This window comes from Manis pentadactyla, chromosome X (assembly GCF_030020395.1).
Source record: "Manis pentadactyla isolate mManPen7 chromosome X, mManPen7.hap1, whole genome shotgun sequence".
Classification (NCBI taxonomy): Eukaryota; Metazoa; Chordata; class Mammalia; order Pholidota; family Manidae; genus Manis; species Manis pentadactyla.
In genome coordinates, this window is record NC_080038.1 from 7,987,373 (window position 1) to 8,009,300 (window position 21,928).

The following is a 21,928-nucleotide window of genomic DNA, read 5'->3' on the forward strand; positions in this document are numbered from 1 at the left end:
GCCCAGGGCATCTTCGCTCCAGTAAAGGTGTGAATCTTGAGAAGGTACCTTATGAAATTTACCTGAGAATAACTGGAAATTATCCAAGCATAAGGAAATGAAGTCCCTTCAGAATGGAAATTTTAAAAAGTCCCCAATACACCATCCTTCCTTAAGTATAGTCTCTTAGATAATCTGGCAGGATGTGTTATCTTTAAATACATGTTTCTAAGGAATTGAACAAAGTGGTGTGAGGTAGTGTTATTTAATATGGACAAAGTAGAAATCCACACAGGCTTGCTAAAGATAGTTTTAGCTTTGTCATATTGAACCTCATTTTGATATTTAGATGAATATTTCTGCTTGTGTTTGTTGAGGTGTGGGGACAAATATCTAAAAGCAGGATCACTGCAGGAAGGGACACCCTAAAAAGACTGCTGGCGGCAGTTACAGGCCATCCCTACTGAGGCCACATTAATTTTTTATCTGCTAGAAACTCAGTTCTATGTTTCCTGATTGTTCTGGTAAAATAAAAATGTAGATTTTTCCGTAAGCATTAGTAATTGCGGATCTATGTTAAGCTCACACACTTTGGCAGTGTTCTGTTGACAGACTTCAAATTTAATGAAAGTTACAAAGAGTTTTACTTTCTTCTTAGCAAGTATCTTCACAAAGTGAAGGCAGTTAAGTCAATGATTAAAAAGAACACTTGTTTCTGAAACTCACTTATTCCTAATTTACGATACTGGTGTGGGAAAATCAGACCTATAATCTGTGAAAGAAGAAGTCATCACTGCTCTGTTTCTGTTAGTGTTTTTAAATGAATATATGCTAATACCTGCATATAGGGTTTTTTTTTTGCATGTAGGGTTTTTAAATTCAAATTTTACACAACCATGTGCAATGAAATTTAAATCTGCTCCCCCAACACAACTTTGCTTCCTATAGACAATCACTTTTAAGGATTCTTGTGTATTCTTTTGTATTATAAGTGTAAAGGCTTAGCTGCTATAACAAAATTATTTATTCTGTATGCTATCGTCTGACTATTTGTGTCCTCCTAAATTTCATGTTGAAACCTAATCCCCAGAGTGATAGTGGTAGGAGGTGGGGCCTTTGGAGATGATCAGGTCATGAGGGTAGAGTCCTCAGGAATGGGATTAGTGCCCTTATAAAAGTATCCCAAGAAAACTCCTTTGCCCCTTCCACTACATGATGTAACAGCAAAAAGATGGGCTGTTTAGGAAATGCTCTCACAAGACACTGCCAGCACCATGATCTTGCGCTTCCCAGTCTCCACAATTGTGAGAAACAAGTGTTTATTGTATATAAGCCTCCCAGTGTCTGGTATTTTGTGAGAACAACCTAAATAGACTGCACACCCGTAACAGTTCCAGTGAGAGTAGGTGAGGTTGGTATGGCAGCTCTGTTCTCCATGGCCATGCAAGAGCCTGGGTTCCTTTCTTTTGGTGCTCTGCTGTCCCGTAGGGAATCGGCATCACCTGCATGGCCCAGGTGGGTCACCCCTCTAGCTGGGTTCCAACTGGAGGCTAGGGGAAAGATACCAAGGAAGCGCACCCAGACCAGTGTCTTATGGCCTAGACTTAATAGTGGCTCACATTTTCTGCTCACCTTCCATTAGTGAGGACCAATTTGGCCCCACATAACTGCGAGGTATGCTGGGAAATATGCCCAGTGAAAAGTCTGTAACTGGAAGAAAGGGAGGAGAGATTTGGTAGACAGCAAGCAGTCTCTGCTGCAACTTCTAGAAGTTTTCAGTGTGCATATCTAAGCCTGTACTTGCTTTTTTGCTATAAAGAAGACTTTATAACACTGCCCTACATTTTGCTCTTTTCACTTAATATTTCTCAGAGGTACACTTTTCTTTTTAATGGCTGCAGAGTACTGACTTACACATATGTACCATGAGGTATTTTCCCAGTCCTTTACTGCTGAACATTTAGATTGCTTCCAATCTTTTGGTACTGCAAAAATTCTATAATACTTGAGTCTTTGTGTTCACATATACATATCTTTGTAGACTAAAATAGGTTTGGTACAGTGATGCTCAGAGTGGTCTGCAGACTGATGCTCATCTGTGACTGGATGCTTACTGGTTTGGGATGAGATAAATACAGAATCTGAGACTTTTCCATTTGACATGGCCATGATATCCACCATCAGTGGTTCATGACAGGTTGGAAATCTAAAAAATCTGATCTTTTGCCATACATGGTTTGAGAAGTACTGGCCTACAAGTGCAATTCTGGCATTGAAAGTCTTTGCGTTTTAAAAGTTTATAGATACTACTCATTGTCCTGCAAAGTGATTGCTCAAATGTGCATTCCCACCAAGAGTCTTGGCAGAAAGATTTGAAGACCTGCAGGGTCAAAGAAGAGTTGACGGTTGTCATTTCCCCCAAATAAAATAGACTGTGTTCAGAGTCCATCTTGAGGTTCTTTCTTGAGGAAGTGGTAGCAGTGATCCATCTGGCATGGATTTGGCCCACCCATCACAACGTGCTATACGCACAGGTGCAATATAGACGTCTAGAGCCCTCCGGGTGGTGTGAGTTGTATTGGCAAGAAGGTGGGAGGGTCACAAAAGCATATTCAGCATATGTATCACTTTTAGAATACAAATACACAATGCAAGATTTCATACAACGTTCTTGACTGATGGTGGTCCATGGGATGAAGAGTGAGAAACCCCTCTGATTCCGAATCAGTGAGGTAAGCTTTACTCAGCTTGACATGACTCATCAACTGACTAATGCTGGGGACAGGGAGTGCTACATGGCGGCAGGAGGGGAGAAGCCCGAGCCAACAAAGATCTGACATGTGGCCCATGACAGATATTGACTTCATTGCTTCTTCATGTATCTGTTTTTTACCTTACGATCTCTTGCCCAGAAAAAGGATGCATGCAGGGCCTGGTTCCATAAACCTCAAGAAAGAGGCTTCCCTGATGCTGTTAGGGCTCTGTCTCACATCTCCTCTGGGAAATGCTGGGTTTTCTTTGCCCTGAGATCGTTATTAGGACTACAGCGGAACCAAGTGCTTCCCACTGTCCTCATCGAAGAACACTAAATTAGAAGAAAGGCATCTGTCAGGACGGCATTTTATCACCTACCTGGGGAGTCACACCCAGGAAGACCCTCCTCTGTACTCACTTTCCCTGCCGAGTGGAGACTCTCCCAGAGGAATTCTCCGTTCCCTTCCTGCATTCTTTGTGCAACAAAAACTGAGTGAGCACCTACTATGTGCACCAGTTGTCACTGTGTCGAAGTGTACCTGTTGGGGAGTCATTGGAGCAGTGGTGACCAGTCTTCCCTCCCCTTGCTAAATGGACCTCAAGACTGGGCCTCAGGTGAGCAGTTTTCCTTGAGTAGAAGAGGGGAAGGAAGGGAGGGCCTGTGGGAAGGGGAGCTGTGTTACGGCAGTCAACATCTGTGTGGGAAGGACTCTCTGGAAGGTCTCCCGCTCTGGCTGGTCCTGCCATAGTACTTAAAACCATCCACACATCACTCATCACTATGTGCTAAAGGAGCCAAGAGTTAAGTCATTCACGCATTACCTGTAATTAGATCCTCAGGCCCTTTCTATTGAAAAAGAATATCTCTCACAGACTCCAAGTTTCTCTTATATTTTGCAAGGCCTCATCCTCCCCTATCACCACCTTTGGTGAGAATATAAAATCATTAGGCCCAGGAGAGCTCTATTATCTCATCTCTCTTCCTCTTTAATTCAAAATTTATACTTAATGGACAAATGCTTTTCAAACAACTAACATGTGTTAAGTCCTAAGGTGGGTTCAAAAATGGCTAAAATCCATCAGCTAATAATGGGTGAATAAAATGTGACACATCCACACAATGGAATATGATTTGGTTGTAAAAAGGAGTAAAGCACTGACATGCTACAACATGGATGAACCTTGGAAACTTTATGTCCAGTGAAAGAAGCCACACGCAAGAGACCACATGTTGCATGATCCATTTCTATGAAGTATCCAGAACAGGCAAATCCACAGAGACAGGAAGTAGATTAGTGGATGTCTGGGGCTAGGGGTTGGGAGAAGATGGAAAGTGACTGCTAACGGGTGCAAGATTTCTTGTCAGAGTGATGCAAAGGGTCTAAAACTGATCGGAGTCATGGCTGCCTCACTGGGAGGCTGCTGACAGCCTCCTTTCCTTTGCCTGTTCATTAGTGTTTTTTCTAGCTCGGCCTCACCATGTCTGACTCTCCTGCCATTTTCACCCTACACTCTTAAAGTCCTCTCTATCAGCTCCCGTTGGTCATCTGCTTTATTTCTGGGAGCTGGTCAAGATTTGCCGAGTCCCTGTTTGGCACTGACCTCTCACTGTTGGTCTCTGCAAAGAACCCTGCACCCCAGGAACTGGAATGCCAGTTCTGGCCATAGCAAAGGAATTTGGTGACTCTGGGCAAATCACTCCCCTTTCTGAGCATGATTCTTCATTTGTAGAATGGACTAAATGATCTCCAGGGTATTTCCAAATATTATAATGGCATTAGTTTCCCCATAACAAATGGGGCATTAGGTCTGCCATAACAAACTACCTCAAACTGGTGGCTTGAAGCCACACAAGTTTACTGTGTTATTGTTCTGGAGGCCAGAGTCCGAAACCAAGGTGTCTGCAGGACCTAGACCCTCTGCAACCTGTAGGGGAGGATCCTTCCTTGCCTCTTCTAGCTTCTGGTTTTGTCTGCAATCCTTGGTGTTCTTAGCCTTGTATGCATCCCTCCAGTGTCTCCCTCCATTGTCACATGGCTGTCATCCATCTCTGTCTCCTCTTTGTATAAAGACACCAGTTATATTGGATTAAGGGTCCAACCTACTCCAGGGTGGCTTCATCCTAACTAAAACATCTGCAACAGCCTTATTTCAATGAGTTCACATTCTGAGGTCCTTGGGGTTAGGACTTCAACATGAAATTCTGGGGGGAACACAGTTCAATCCATAAGAACAACCATGGCTTTTCTTCTTTAGAAATTACTTGGAACTCCATGAACGTTGAAAATACCCTTGTGAATGGGAAAGTCATTTATGATTGTTGGAAGAAATATGGCAGTTTCTCCCTCAGCTATTAATAAAGCTATTACAGTGATATGGCCAGGTCTCTACCATCATTATACTTGAACTTAAAGCCATAGTAGTATCCATCATTTCCAATGAGTACAAAAGAAGGTCACAAGATCGTGTTCTCTTCCTTTCTGCCCTTGAGCGTTTTCAGGGAGTGGGGGAATCGGTGAGGCCCCATGTCTTACTCAGAAATCATGTAGTCATGGAGGAGCAAGGCAAGATGTAACTGTTTTGAACCTCAAGGACAGCTCAGAATTCGCTGTGCCAATGACCTAAAATGGAAGTGAGTCTTTATAAATATCCCTCCAGTGTGCAAAGGGAAGAGAGTAGATTCAAGATTCATCAGATATTAAGAGAAAAACAAAAACAAAATAACCCCACTTGTGAGAGCAGAATATTGCCATTGGGAAGTTGTTTATTATTTGAGGCTTCTTATTTCTTTTCTAGTGAGAAATGCATTTTTAGGAGTAGAGAGAAAAGACCCCTCTCTCTTATCTTCCCAGTCGTCCTCTTCTTTGACATTATACCTGGACTGTTTTAGGGATAATCCCCTAGTTATCTCCATAGTGATGATGCCAGAAACTCAGAGGTGATCCAGAGGAAAGTCTGGGTTTGAAAAAAAAGCCCCAAACACAGTTTCGCAGGCCAAGAGCCCAAGGCTAATTGTTGACTCTTGCACCTCACTCCACGACCAAACACTCATCAAGCACTCTTGATCTGGCCTCCTAAATTTATCTCCCCTCCATCTCCATCTCCATCAACACCCCTGTCCAAGCTACCAGCATCTCTCATTGGCTTTCTGTATCCACTCTGCCCCCTCCAATTCATTCCAGCAGGCAGAATGTTTCTTGAAAAAGGTGTGGTTTCTGAATTAAGCTTAAAATCTTGACTCCTGAACAAGGCATGCAGGCCCTCTGTGACTTCCTGTTCGCCTGCCCCTCTGGCCTCAGCACCCCCACCGCTAGTCTGCGGTTCCTGCTGAGAACACACCAAACCCTCTCACCTAAGTGCCTACACACGCGACTGCCCTGAGGCACCTCTTCCTCCAGACTTCACTGAGCTGATTCCTGCTCACCCTGCAGGGGGGTTAAATGTCACCTGGAGAGGCTTTCCCCTAACTGCCGAATACGCCGAATGTCACTTCGGTGCCCCCTTTTACTATCATCTTAGCATTTATCACAGTTTGTTGGGTAGATGATAGAGGAATGGATAGAGTATGAACACACGGGTCTTCCATTAGGGCTGTGGGTTCCAGAGAAGGAAGGTGCCTTTTTGCCCATCACCGTGTCCCCAGTATTCATTACTATGCCTGGTACACAATACAGATCCTCAATAAATACTTTCCCAGTGAGTGAATGAAGGTTCAGCTAGACTTCTCCAGCTAGGACAGATGTGGTATGAGCAGGAAGTCGCCGCGCAGCACTTATGTGTGGGCACGGGGCTTTGCCCCCTCTATTTGCCCTGTCCCTGCTCCCAGGAGCAAGCATTCTGGTTGCCTCTCGGGTACTATTCAGCGCCAACAATCCGGGTTGCCATCATGCTGACTCCATGAAGCTCTGAGCCTAGACACAAATTATATGTGTTCTTAATGTTGGGCTGTGGTTCAGAGCCAGTGGGCCATAGACAAAGACGAGGAAGGGGCGATGTCAGGAAATGGAAGTGAGCAATTGAGTGCAACTGTATAGAAATTATGTGATGGTCCATAAACAGATACACAGTAACCTTGAGTCTGAATTCACCCTCTCAGAAGGTGGTCCCTGACTGGGTCCACAGGGGTGGTTTGTAGGTTCTGTGTCACCATGCACAGCAGAAGTTCCCTGAGTTAACTCCATACCATGTTAGGAATAACTCCACCAAAATGCCCCTGGGATGAAATAGGCTTGGGAGCTGCCTGGTCATTGAAGTATCTCTATATGCATTGCGATCTCTGACGGGGCGCTCCGTTACACTGTGCCCCAAACCTACTTGGCCGTGGATTCCTTTTTCTGCAAGTCGTCTCCTGAAAATAATGTTCTTTCTCTCTCTCTCTTTCTCTCTCTCTCTCTCTGGAAATGCTGATGGAAAGCCTGACAGAGATTCACCCACCGTGGTGAGTCCCTGGAAGTCTTCCCAGGTGTATGGTGACAAGTCACTATTCTGACATGGGTTGTTCTGCTTTAAGAGAGAAAATCACACCGGAGGCCACTTGGCTGGAGGCCTTTCTAGCCCGCTGACTGGCTCCCTGAACTGGCCCTAAGGTCTCCAGAGGGGACATTATGGCTCGAAATAGAGAAGCGAGAACAAAGCAAATCGTAATTCAGAAACAGTAAACAATGGACCTGCAGGAATGCCAGCGTCTTCTTCGGGTAGGATGAAGAGGTTACTATGCGCTTCCAAAACACCAGGGGCCACTAAGGGATAATTTCAGTACTTGACATAAACTGAAAACAGACACGATGATGCTTCCATTCATCGGGCTAACCTCTGCTGCGGTTGAGTGGGCTCCTGAGTGACTTATTAAGGACTATTGTGTTTTCAAAGATGTTAAAGCCAGTGCAAATGACTAAAGCAGTTAGTCTCTGATCTTGAAAGAATTTCCACCTTTAAATCAGAAAACCTTGGATGGTCTAGCTATAGTGCTGACATTGGAAACCCATATGAAATGTGTGGATGGATGGCTAATATATACAGAGATACATGTGGAGAAGTATCTATGTATAAAGATAGTCATTGACTAATTGGTAGATATTGAGACTTAAATGAATTAAATTTTAAAATGAGGAAACTGTGAGGGAAATGACAACATGACACAGCAATGTCTCTATTTCTGTTAAAGTGTTTTTTTCTACCCTCCATTTTATGATGGAAAAGGCACTGAAAAAGCATCATCTCATCAAAAAGAAAGAAAACCAAAAAAACAGAAAACACAAAAGAGACAAAATCCTGAAGACTCCCTCACAGGTAATTCCTCTGGCTCAGCATGTAGGTTAAATAGTGGCTAAAGATGAGCCGGTGGTAGGCCAAAGCAGAGAAGAAAGAACTGGAAGGATGTAGGTGAGTGTGCAGGTGGGAGAGGAGACCAGGCTGGGGCGAGCGGGAAAAGCCGAGTTTGGAGGCAGTCGAGGAAGAACAGAAAATAAACTCCACTTCAAGTTGTGATAACCCACAGATTGCCCGTGATCTCCACAGGACTTACTGTTTGACAGATATGTAGACAAATTAAGAGACAAGAAGTACATAACGAAGATTAGGTGGAACTTCCAAACGAAGGTTTAAAATTTATGTCAGCATATTGTTCCTTCCTTTATGGAGCACACTTAATAAAATGAAATTTGCCATAAGAACATGTTAAAAGATACATTGCAATTTTACAGATACATTTTTCTTTGTTAGAAATGTGTTTTTATTGAGCCAGAACTCTTTCTTTTCCCTATATATTCCTATCTGTTTCCCATGCTTTCCCACCATCCCTTAATTTTAGAAGTCCTATGTATCTTTCAGGGCCTCTTTCTGTTCCACATCATCCTTTCTTTGAAGCAGTGGTTCTTAAACTTTAAAGCATCACCTGGAGGACACAACCCAGGGCAAGCCTAAGAATCTGCATTTCTAACAAGTTCCCAGGTGATGGGGATGCTGGGAACCACACTTTGAGAACCTCTGACCTAGACATCACCCAAGCATCATTCTGAAAACCAGCGATTCACACCTCCGTACTTGATAGCACACCGCTCCTGTATCCTGGCACTTGTCTGTTCTGCCTTTCATAGTTAGTAGCTTCATCTCCCTCCCCAGCGAGAGTGTAAATTCCTTGCGGGCAGGGGCCACAGTCTACCGGCACCTGTATCTCCCACAGTGCTAACTAAGCACAGTGCACTTAGCAGTTGTTTAATAAATGTGGAATAAAATTCTGGAAAGTCACCTGAAGAACATGTTGATTATATAAATGATGCACACATTAACTTTTCCAGAGATTTCCATGGTTTCTTTACTTATGGCAATATCTTAAAACCAAATGGTTGTGTTTCTAGTGATGTCCCTCTGAGAGATGTTGAGGGGATGTAGTTTGGGCAAACAGCTGCTGAATGACTCACACTGCAACACATTGGCCTCTCGTTTCCCTGCTCCTCCAACTCACCAGGACGCCTTTGCACACCATACTTTGCATAACTTTCCTGCCTCCGAAGGGCAGAAGTTTCAAGTTAGGCACTGACCTGAGCACATGATCCTAAATTTCTGATCACAGACTATGAGACATTACAAAAGGAAGGCTCATGTAAGATTCGCATAACACGGTCTAAAGATCATGTAAACAGCTAGATGACTGCACCTCCCTAATTCTCTTACCCCATGGCATATATTTAAGGGCGAAGTCTTTTCTGTCTACTGCATTGCTTGTGACACGTGGGGCGACAGCCTGAGATGGTCCAGCTGGGATTTGCCACCACCAGGGGGCTCGCAACTTTCTCACGGGTCAATACCACTTACTGCCACTAGGTGACAGCAACAGTCTGCCTAAAGCTCTGGTTTCCGCTGCACCAGGCGCTTGGCGGGTGGACGAGTCCTTCTGGCTTACTCTTAAACCTGGTTTCTCACCTGTTTGTGGACTCAATTCCTCCTCCAACCAATATTACCACAGCCTTGGAGCAAACGTGTTGAAACTAAGAATGCTGCTGACAGGCTGGATCTAGTGCAAACCAGAGATTGGGCTGTGTCTCACAAAAAGAGCAGTTTTGGGGAACCTAGCCCTACGTGGTTTATCTAGCAATTTCTAGGTTTAATCAATTTAGACAGTAACCAGCAGACTCAAGTGGAAGTTTTTGATTGGCTACTGGTGATGTCACACGAGGCTGGGAGAACTGGTTTTCTAGGTGTGGGGCTTCTTTATTCCCTGAATCACCTTCTTGAAAATGCTCTGAGGCTGCTCACCCCTGCCTGCTTAACAGGGCCTCCAGCTGTAACTGGATACTAAGCTTTTCCCAAACAGCCCCTTTATATACACAACAGAAGATGCAGGAAATGTAAATGTAAAGTGGGAGTAAGGAAAGTCCACTCTTCTGTGGTTATTCTCCTGGGCTGCACCTGGGAGTTTTAATGTGCACACAGATGCACTCCTGACCCCCAAGTTCTGATGAACTGGGTCTGGATGCAACCTGGGCAGCTCAGAGCTTTCACAGATAACCAGGTGATTCCACCATGCAGCCAAGCCTGAGAACCACTGTGAGATGTGCACCCTTTCCTCCTTTGTTAATTAAAGCCTCCCACCCACACACTAGTTTAGGTTCCTTATGCCTTGAGCACTTTTAAATACAACCCAAAAGTTGGTAAGAAAACGTTAGCACAGGGTCAGAGGAATGGGAACCTGATTAAAATCGAGCATTAGCAAAAATTTGCTTTCTTCTCTCTTGAATTGCCACCTTAACTGCTTCCAAAGAATATGAGCCTGCTATTTACTTTATCCATTTCTGAATGAAGCTCTTGTCTTTGCTGACCTTCAGATACATCCAGGTTCTCTAAAAGGAGGCCATGTGGCACTTTTTTTCAGTGACCTGGCAATTTGTTTGCATCAGATCCCTTAAACCTCTGTGGCTGACAGTGGAGAAGTCACTGTTTTCATCTGCTGCCCAAACTCTGGAGTGGAAGGCTCCAAACACAACTTAGGACCAGTCTGTTTGAAGGTTAAAGTCCGTTATACAGGGGCCAACGATGTAGGCAATGACCTGGGGGACCCCCATGAAACCTCACTCCCACAGCCAGAACTTGGCCCTCTAGCACCTTTGCAAGCTGGTTATATTTTTGAACATGCTGTCAGTCCCCTAATTCTCCTGGGCAGTTAGACTAACTGTCCTCTGGAGGGCAGACAGGGCTGGAGGGGTATAGCTTAGCTGTGGGGTTCGGTGGAAGGACCAAAGCCTTGGAGTCTGTGACAGGTTGGCCTCACCACGCTCAGTGGGCTCTTACACAGCTTTCTCACTGTCTCTGAGCTTCACCTGGCTCCTAAGGGAAAAATAAGCATGTCAGCTGGTTTTTCTTAAATAAATAGAGTAAATTTGTGGTGTGCCGGTAAAGGTTTAACAACTGGTTCTGGCTGGGAGGGGAAGCACCCTGATCTGTTTGCCAATTTCCATGGTGTAACTACTCCCACTGTAGCTGATTTCAAGACACCAATGTTACATCAGGGAATGTGCGGTTGGGAGGAGACGCACGCCGTGTGGGGGAAACCGCCCAGAGGGAGCAGACGCTTACAAACCATCACGTCCCCTCGTTCCTTCCACCTACTCCAAAGGACATGCACCGTTCATTAAACCACTGCGAGTGCCTATTATTTCTCTGTTTTACAGATGAGACACCTCAGGCTCAGAGACTCCAGCAAAGGGCTCAAGGCCACATAGTCGGGAATCTTTGAAATTGCTACAGCAGGCCCCCCAAGATGGTCCCATGGGAATCCCCAGGGCCTGCGAGTGTGTCGGTAACAGGACCCAAGGGAACTCAGGCTGCAGCTGGAAGTGTGGCTGTTAGTGGACCTTAAGCGGGGAAGCAAGTCCTGGATTACCCAGGTGGGGCCAATGGAATCACAGGGGTCCCTACAAGTGGAAAAGGGAGATCGGGAGGGGCAGATGGAAATGTAATCTGGGGAGGCGAGAGGCAGCAGGGCTGGCTTTGAAGCTGGAGGAGGGGCCAGGAAGCTGCCGCAGGGAACCCCCTGCGAGAGCCTCTAGAGAGGGACACAGCCCTCCAGTACCTTGCTTTCGGCCCCGGGGACCTGTGGGACGTCTGAGCTCCAGAAATGTAAGATAATCCATTTATGTTGCTTAAACTGATAAAGTCGTGGTAATGGCAACAGCCGCCCTAAGAAAGCCATACTGGGGATTAGCAAGAGGCCTCCCCCTCCCTCAAGTCTCAGTTTGCTCCCACCTCCTGGGGGAGCCATCCTGCTCTCACCCTTTTGAGGCCTTTGCTTTCTGTCCTGAGTGGCTGCAGCCTGGCTGCCGGCGCCTGGCACGCAGTGGGGGTGGTCTTGGCCTCCCTGTCAGCCTTTCCCCGGCTCCCTGGGAATGATGGCATTTGCCTCACTTTGGCATCGCTTTGGGTCACGGTGGCTCCTTCCGCAAGACCAGAGCATACCACCGCGTGTGGGGGGGGGGGGGCAGCAAGCGAAGGACGTTAACTGTGCCCTGCACCTCCACCACCAGAAACCCCAGCCCTGAGCTGGCAGTGCTGCGGGACAATGGAACGCATCTCTCGGCTGCATCTGGGGCTCCCAAGCCCCCTCCCGCAGTGCAGCCGGAGCAGCAGGGACGAGGGAGCTCTGCCTGCCTCCCACCCGCCCCGAGAAGGAGCCTCTCCCTGGGAGCGGCCTGTATGTCAGCTGCCTTTGCAGAGGAAGGAGGCTCTCTCTGTCTCAGGACTGGAGAGAGGCAGGCACGACAAATGGGCTCCCGGCGCCCAGACCCTGCTGTCAGCATCTCTGTCTCAGCAAGGCCTGCAAGGGCCTTCAGGGCAGTCATGCATTCGCTCCATCCTCCTTTATCAGCCGTGAGCAATACCAGTGCTCTTCTGCTTCCCATCAGGCCTTATGGAAAAGGAGTAAAGGAAGTGTGGAAAGGCCAAGTTCACACGCTGACGGCAGATGCAGCCACGTGATAAGACGAGCCAGTGCTACTAGGAAACGTTAGGTTCACAGGGAAGTGAAAGTGGGTCACGTCACTTTCTGTCATGTGACAGCTGTGGGACACTGATCAACTCAGCGAGCCTGTTTCCCTGCGTGTGAGATGGGGATGATGACAGGGCCCACTTACGGATCACTTCCACGGTGTCCCACCCGTTCCAAGCCTTCACCGCTGTCCCTGTTTTACAGTCGCATGCCTTATCAGCGTCACCATTGGGACTGGCTTCCTGATTTGCGAGCCCAGTGCTCTCTTCACAAATGCCTAAGAGCTGGAGGACGGTGGCCGCCGAGCACTAAGCCAAGCAGGGGGCCGTCCTCAGCATGGGCCCTGGGCGGCTACACTGCCGCCCACCCCTAGGCCGGCCCTGGGCAGTCTGACTCCAGAGCCTTCTGTCCTAGGGGCTGTGCTTCCATGGCTGTCTCTCCTAAGGTGCCTGTGAGGTTGGAAGGGGCACTGACACAGGGGGAGCTGTGTGAATAATAAAGGAGAGGCATGCAGATGCCTATGCATAAGGAAAGAGAAACCCCCGTGGCTGCAGTTACTTGGAGGCGGCAGCAGGATGCGGGCAGACAGCGCTGCTTCCAGACGGTGGCCCTTGGAGGCCCACGGGAGGCCTGCACTTTCCGTGCTGAAGGGTTAGAAGCAGGTGCTGGGCACACAGGCCGGGAAGCTAACCCCAGGGAGCGGTGTGGAGCAGGGCAGAGGGCGAGAGCACCCCCAGCGCAGGCTGTTACTCCAGAGCTCAGGACGGGGCTCCTGGGGGAGAGGCAGGAAGCCGGGAGCAGCGGACAGCCTCCAGGTGAATAGCAATACTGCTTTGGTTGCAATCTGGATGCAGCGGAGGCGGGGGAGGGGGGGACAGGAAAAGCTGCTGATGCCGCTGGCCTGTCTTAGGGTAACATCACATCAACTTTGCCTTTGAGCACAAGCAAATGGTGTTTCTTCAGGAAGTATAAACTCTTTGAGAAGAAAAACTGATTTAACTTTCTAAAAAAAAACCCTAGTTCTTACTGTTTATAAACTCAGTCACTTGTCGACTGGGGCATTTGCCCTCCAAGTATTGCCTTCCAATTTTCACAGGCATTATTAGTTATTTGATTATGATAATTATAATTTATCATATAATCATAAATTTGGGAGTAAAGAAACTGAAATTAAAACAGTAAAAAACAAATCTTCAAATCTCTCCGATTCTTCTCGGAACTTGGTAGGGGCCAGAGGAGGGGGCACCTCCAGCCCCTGCCTGGGTTCATATCCCAGCTCCCACTCACTATGGGACTTTGGACAAGTTAGGTAACCTGGTTCCCTTCCACAAAGTGTAGGTAACACTAGTTCTTACCGCCATCGTACCCTGTCATCCTGTTCTGAAGATTACGTGACAAGTGCCGTGAGCAGGCCATAAATGCCAGTTATCATCTCCCTCTCCAGATCTTCTAGAATGACCCCAGATGGCAGTTAAGGTCAGAAACATCTATGTAAAGTTGTCATCGGCACACTTATGTATTGTCCGCCATGGGGACTGAAGTTGCCATCTGCTGACACAGAGGTCCTGAGGCTGCGTTAAGCATTCCGAGTGCCCTGGAGACCTAGGAAGAAGGGCTCACGGCAAACAGCCTGCCGGATCAGATGCCTGAGCTGAGCCACAGCAGACGCCCATGTGCACCCGGCTGGCAAGATGAGCTCTCCGGGTTAATAACAATCTCCCTGCTCTTCATGCTTTGGGGTGGACTTCTGCTGCCCTGTGTCACCTCTGGGTCAGCACTCAGCAACCATCACTGAGTCCAGGCTGTGGTACCCTGTGCTGGGACACAGAGAGAAATAAGACTGTGGCCACCACTGAGGAGCCCCAGTCTGCAGGGAGAGGAGAGAGAGGCTGAACAAATGGCACCAATGGGGACAAGTGTCCCAACAGAAGACTTGGAGGCATGGGTGTGGGGACTGCATCTGCCTCAGGGAGTCACACGGGCCACCGGAGGCACTGGTCTCTAAAGGGCTGAGGGGCAGGGGCCTCCTGCGGGATGGCCTGTTCTGCGTCTCTGCTGGGATGCTGGTTTCGTGGGTGCAGGAGGCTGTCACACCATGGAGGGCATGCTGAAAGCAAATGCATTTTACTTGATGTAAACTAAACTTGAACCGGGTGATTGTAAAGGGTCTGCCGGCGCAGGCCCTGCTGTGACGTCAGCACACTGCTGGCACCTGGGGGGTCTCTGCTGCCTGAGAGCAGGAGGGGTGCAGAGCGTGGGCGGGCTGCGGCCTTGTGCACCCCGAGGCGCCGGCTCTCTGCTGCCTGCCTTCTGAATGCTGCCTTTGTGTGGCCACAAGAAGCCTGGGCTGGGGCCAGCCTCTACGGGGAGGAGCCTCTGCTAAGGGCACGGGTCTCAGCAGGCCTGGCAGGGCCTGGGGGAGTTCAGGGAAGGCTGCCTTTTGCTCACTTGTGCTGCTCCCCTGGTCTGAGGCAGGCTTTATTGGCCTACCAGCTCCAAGCCTGGAAGGCCATTTGTCCTGTTGGTGGCTGCCCGCCTGCTCTCGGAGTTGGCTGTGTACAGTCTCTGCTGGCTCTCTGCCACCTCCCCTGGCATTGCTGTCTTCTGACCCTCTCTCTCCCTCATCTCTGTCCTCTCCCCTCCCCATGTCCCTGGCCTCCTCATCCCTGTGCCCCAGGCAGGAGGACCCAGCTGGGGGCAGGGCAGCCAGGAGCCCCTAGAGAACTGAGAGGCTTCAGACTTGCTAAGGCCCGTGTGTGTGTGTGTGTGTGTGTGTGTGTGTCTGCGTGTCTGCATGGACAGACAGCTGAAGTAGTGATTGATCTTGAAAGGGTCTAAGATTTCCCCCTAAGGTAGGGTTGCCAGATAAATACAGGAGGCCCTGTTCAACTGGGATTTCTGATAAATAATGAATACATTAATATAATGATGTCTCAAATATTGCGTGTGATAACATACTTGAAAACTATTTGTTATTCAGTGGAAATTCCAATTTCACTGGGCATTCTGCATCTTTATTGGCGACATCTAGCAGCCCTACTTGGTGTGATGGGGAGTGGGGGAAAGGGGTGAGGAGACCCCACTTCTCTAAGCCCAGAGGTGGTGCCCTCTGGGAAACAGGAGAGTCCAAGCAGACAGTGTTGTTCACCGATTGACAGACTCCACACCAACAATGGCAGAAATAATGACTGTGGGCAGGTGTCTGAGGCTCTGCTTCCACGGAGGTGATTATCTGATAATTCTTAGGGGAACCCGGCAGCCATAGAGGGGAACGGGCTATGAACATGCCCATTTCCTGTGCGACTCCGATTGCTTTTCATCTGCGGTGCCATGAACCGCACGATGTGGCAGGTGGGAGCAATCAGGATCCCGGCAGGAGGGGAGGCTGGCAGCAAGACACCCCTCCCACCCCCCACCGCCCCTGCTCTTCCAGGCCTCCCCCGTCCACCACCCAATGGGCCCCTCCCTGTCAGATCCCCACTTCAGCACCCCATTGGCCCTTCACGCCAGAGGTGGGCATGCAAGTCAGTGGAAAGTTACTTGCACACAAACGGTCGGACAGATGATGAAACCCCAGGAAACCACAGCTCCTCCCCTGCCGGGGCACCAGGCCAGAAGCCGCCCTGGGCCGCCACCCACTCCTGGCCTCACTCTGTGCTCAGAGACCTTGGCCAAGTCACCGCTGGCCTGTCTCTTCCCTGGCACATGGGCTGCCAGCCGCCCTACCACACCCCCAGAGCACCCAGGAAGCAAAAACGAGCTAGCAGATGCAAAATAACAGCAATGCTTAGAAATGAGGCAACTGTACACATGTGCATTTCATGGTGGTCAACCTGGCCACGGGTGCTTCTCCCTGAAGAAGCCCAGACACAGTCACATCGCTGTGTGATTCAGGAGCAGCCTGCCTACCTCACTGAGAATGACTCAATTCATCAACAGGTAATGTGCTCACATTTTACAGGAAAACATCTGAGGCCCAGTTGCTCTCATGAGCCTGCCTCCCCTGGGCCTGTGGTGGGCTGGCCGCCTGAGCCCTGGGGCTTCCTGCTTTCCAGCAAGGAGCCTGCGGGTACCGGTTGGATTTAGCGCTTCCAGGGCCATACTCTTAAGAGCCGTCCTCCTGCCCCTTTAAGCGCAGAAGTGCCTGAAAGAGCAGATCAGCAGGAAGTGCCCCTGTTCCCCTTGGCTGTGCAGTTCACTTCCTTTAGGGGTGTTTTCTGATGGAAGCAACCCCTTGTCCAAGGTCACATCTATTTCCTTCCAAGGCAAGAACTGCCTTTGTGTTGGTTTTGTTTCTAGGCAAGGAAACATACAAACAATACATACATATACATTTTGTATACATACATATATATGCGTATATAAATTTTTTTGGTAGACTTTTTAGAGATGTTTTAGGTTCAGAGAAAAATTGAGTATTGAGAGGCAGGTACAGAGAACATTCCCATATGCCCCCACACATGCATAGCCTCCCCCATTAGCAACACAAATAATGTTCTTAAAATATATAAAAGATCAAAGAAAGTGAAACATAAAATGATATTTAAAAATATGAAAGTAATGCATGCTTCTGGTCAAAATGTAACTGGTAGAGGATTCTCCATTTCCCTTCCCCAGAGGTAACCTCTGTGAGTCCTTAAAATCCCCTTCTGGAAATTGTCTCTGCACACCTCACCTTTTTATTACACAGAGGGGATCACATGCTGTTCATGAGGTTCTCTTTTTCCACTTAGAGTATACTTTGGGCATCCTTCTTTGGCATCATGAATAAATCGGCCTCAATCTTTTTCTGCCAGCCGCATAATTGTCCATTCCTTGAGTATTCTAGCACGTATTTAATCTAATTAGCACACACTTAGGTTGATTGGAGCTTTTCCTCTTACCTATTACACTGCTGGGAAAGTATATCCACGTATGTGTATGTAGATACCTATCTTTGCATAGGGGTCCAAACATGACCCTAGAAAACCATTCTGGCAGTGGAACTGCTGCATCACACTGGACATGCTGCTTTCATTGTCAGAGCCCCTGGTTCACCTGAAAAGTCTCTCCTGATGTACGTTTCCCATGAGGACGAGTGAGCGCTCCGACCAACCTCAGATATCAAGTAACCTTTTCCCGTCGGTCCGCCTGGAAGGGGCAGAGAGGGCCTTGGTGTTCGATTTACATTTGAAAGCCTACAATGCCAGGCATCTTCCTGCATTAATCACAGCTCAGTGAGGACCTAGAGGCCAGACTTTGGAACCACACTGAGCCGGATACAGTCCCAGCTGGGCCACTCGCCAGTGGTGGTCTCTGGAGCCTCAGTCTTGCCGTCTGTAAGATGAGCATCCGAGGACCAAGGCCGTGGGATTACTGAGAGGATCCAGCGCAGCACTTACTACGGGGCTGCCAGGAAACGGTGGTGTGTTTCCCATCACAGCAAAACAAAAACATAACAAACAAATCTTGGATTTTGACTGGCTGAGTCACAGGCCAAATATCAGTTTCCGCAGTATCGGAGATCTCCCCTTCTCCTTGCCTGCCGCCCCTGCTGCAGGGAGGAAAATGCAAATAAAATGCTAAACAGTGAAACTGAAACTGTCACATTGAATAATCTGTCTTACTAGTGAGTGACCTTGGGCAAGTGTGGGTAAAATTGCAATATTTCCAGAATCTCTCACCTGGCCTTAGTGCATCTCTATATCTATAGGTGTTCCCAAGGAGTGGAGAGAAGTACCATCTTCATATCAATAGGTGATTATAAGGGGGATGGGGAGCGAGGGCATATCTGGACTGGAGAGGTGTGGCAGGGTCCTTCTGGTAGCCAGGTTGCAAGAGACACAGGCGAGCAGAAGTGGACGAAAGCAGTAGACGGGTTTCTCCCACTTTATTTCTCCCTTTGACTGATTTCGGTTTGAAAGGTATTTTGTCCTAGGCTGGGAAAATATTTGCCACCCCCCATCCCAGAGTTACAGCAAGCTACATCTCTGAGCCCCAGTTTCTTCCTCCATAAGATGAGGTGTTCACTATACCTACCCAACCAGGTTGTTGGGGGAATCAAAAAGTGCAGGACCCCACAGGGCTCTAATGAGCACCTCACAGATGGTCCTTGTTCTTAACCACAGATCCCCCTGCTGCTCAGCCCATGTTCCCCACCAGGGCAGCGAGACAGGAGACTCCCTCAACTACAGAGGATTTTCACACACCTGCCAGGTGCCAGGCTACTCGAAGACCCTTTGTGGCTATAAACACGGCAGCAGGGCTCTGGTGAAGGGCACCCTCCTGTCTTCAGAGGGAATTACATCCTGTGACGTTTGGGCCAGTTGGGCAAACAACCCCCATTAGCCCATTATCTAGCATTTAATAAGAAAACACTCTCATGGGTTTACTTTGTGAGAAGATATTTGCCATATTTTTATCTTTTAAAATGTCCTCCTTTGGAAGCGGGGACGCACTTTGAATACTGCGGTGTTGCTCAAGTGACAGCCGAGTTACTTGTATGTGAGCAGGGCACTGGCTGGCTTCTCTGTGTCCTTCAGTGCCACACAGGCTCTCACTTGGCTTTGTGCTTGGTGGGGAGAGAAATTCACCTCCTTAGGTGACAGCCAAGCCTGCCAGTGTGGAGTGCTATGATCTGAATGTTTGTGTCTCCCCAAATTCATGTGGTGTGATCCTAAGCCACAGTGATATTAGGCGGCGGGGCCTTTGGGAGGTGATTGGATCCTGAGGGCGGAGCCTTCATGAAGGAGATGAGTGGCCTTATGACCGAGCCCCCTTGCCCTCTGGGCATGTGAGGACCCAGGGGAAGTCTATGACCTGCAAGAGTGCCCTCACCCAACTATCCTGGCCCTCTGGTTTCAGACCTCCAGCCTCCAGAACTCTGAGAAATAAACTTCTGTGGTTTATAAGCCCCCCAGTCTGTGGTATTTTGTTATAGCAGCCTGACGGGCTGAGCCCCTGGGCTAGGAGCGCTCTGTGCAGACCACTAAAACAGCTGTGCCTGTAGGAATAGATATACAGAGCATGTCTTCACGGTGAGAAACCTGAGAGAGAGCACCCTAATCAAGTGATCAAGGTTAACATCCTCAAAGGCGGAACTAGCCAACACGGGGCGCCTCCTGATGGGAGGCGTGCCAAGGTTACAGCATCCCTGGAGTGGTATTCCTGCCAGAAAGGCAAAGCCCAATCTGATCATGGGCAACATCAGTCACTCAAATCAAGGGAAATTCTGCAAAACAACTTCCCTGTCGTCTTCAAAAATACTAGTGTCGTGGAAGAAGACCAAGAGAGGCTGAAGAAGGTTTCAGTTAAAGGGCACTAATGGGGCATGCCAACTCAAGGCCATGCATGCTCCTGGACTGGAACCTGGGCCAGAAAGGAGGTGCTGTAAGAACCTTCGGGGGCTAACAGGCAACATTTGAACAAGGTCTGTGGATTAGATAACAGTACTGTAGCAATGTGAAATTTCCTGGTGCTGATAATTGTCCTGTGGCTATGTTGGATATTGTCCTTGTTTTTCGTAAATGCACACTGAGTATGAGGGGGTAAAAGGGTGTCATTTGCAACTTACTCACAAAAGGTTTCCAAGAAAATAGAGAGTGAGAAAAGGAGAGAATGATAAAGCAAAAGTAGCCAGATTTTAACAATTGGTGAACCCGGGAGAAGGGGACACAGGAATTCTCCAGTGCATTTTTGCAACTTTACTGTAAGCCGCCTCGTTATCATACACAATCAGGCAGGGTCTAAGGGGCCCACTGGGAATAACAAAGACACTCCAACCCAGCAAACACTCGGGAAGAGGCTGCCTCCCAGGAACCAGGGATCAAGGCCAGCTACAGTCTTTATTATGCAAAACCAGATTCAGTATTCTAGCTATAAAAGTAAGGCATTTATGCAAAATAGCCATAGAGTACAAAATATACAATTCAGACATTAAAATACCTCCTCCTGGCCCAAACTAAAATTATGTCCCTGTCTGTATATGGATAGAAAAATAGAACGATTTAAGTCCATGTGGATGCTCATCTTTGAGCCAAGGACTGTAAGTAGTACAAAAAGAAAAAAGAGATTGAGAGAGAGAGAAAAGGGGGGACTTTGTGGGGGAAGCCTTTTTTTATGAATGAGTAAATTTAGGTCTTTGGAAGCCAAGAATGCAAGTTCAAATCTGAGAAATGGATTCTTGAATGACAAAACGTAACTAACAAAGCTCACTACTGTCTGCCCTACAGCCATGACCGCAACAAAACCAGGAGTGCTACTGTTTGCTTAGTATTTGGAACAATCCCAGGACCAATAAAATAGTTATAATACTGCCCTTAGATGACAGACTCATGATGGCTGAATCTGGTTCCTTCTTATCCTACATATACAATCTTCTTCCTGAAGATGGATTATCTGAGCTCTGGCACCTAAATTCGTGCCCAAAGACTATGGGCCCACGGTTGAAAGTAAGGAGTTTTGGTTTCTGGTCTTCTCTCTGCTAACCAGCTGAATACCTTTGGGCAGGTCACTTAACCTCTCTGTGCTGTTTCAGCCTCTATGAAATACTGATGGAGTCCTTAATCTGCGTAAGGGTGCTTTGAGAAGAAAATGAAGCAAAAGGTGAGAAAGTGCATTGGCAAAGTTCACAGACACCAGATAAATGTGAATCATATTACATAAGGATTTTTATTACTAAAGCCCAAAATGTAAGGTGATACCTACAAGCTGGCCTTTTATTTTCTTCAACTGTTCCTCTGAACTGGTGCCTAAACCCTCTCAGGTAAGCTGCTGGTAGACTGTGGGACATGCCCAGACCAGGCAGGGGGAAATGGTAAACTAAATCTCCCAAGCAGAGTCATTCAGTGGTTTGACTGGTTCATTGATAGCCATGCCGTCTTCCATTCTCTCTCAGAAACCCTGCTGATGACTTTCTCTAGTTTGAGAAACCCATCCCTCAGGTAGCCTGGGGCCCACAGACATCCAAGAGATATTTGGAGAGAATCCAGGCAGTCCATGAACTTAGGAAGGAAAGAAATTGCATCTTTATTTTCATTAGCCTCTACCTGAGTATCAGCATTTCCTTCAAGCGTGTGACTAGGCAAGTCCCTTGGCCAGCCTGGGCTGCTGCAACAAACACCAAGACAGGGGGGACTTGAACAGCAGATTTCTATTTCTCACGGTTCAGGAGTCCAAGAAGTCCAACATCAAGGTGCAGGCAGGTTTGGTTCTGGTAAGAGCCCGCCTCCTGGCTTA

The 21,928-nt window shown here is 47.9% G+C and overlaps 1 protein-coding gene across 1 annotated transcript in view; it reads left to right on the forward strand.

Annotated features, from left to right (window-relative positions):
* Nucleotides 1–16: 16 nt before the first annotated feature.
* The window catches only part of TMSB4X (thymosin beta 4 X-linked), a 30,675-nt gene continuing 8,763 nt past the window's right edge, over nucleotides 17–21,928 (forward strand). Inside the window, exon 1 of the mRNA XM_057495427.1 lies at nucleotides 17–21. The gene's annotated coding sequence lies outside the window, so the exon portion shown is untranslated. The remainder of the gene's footprint in view (nucleotides 22–21,928) is intronic.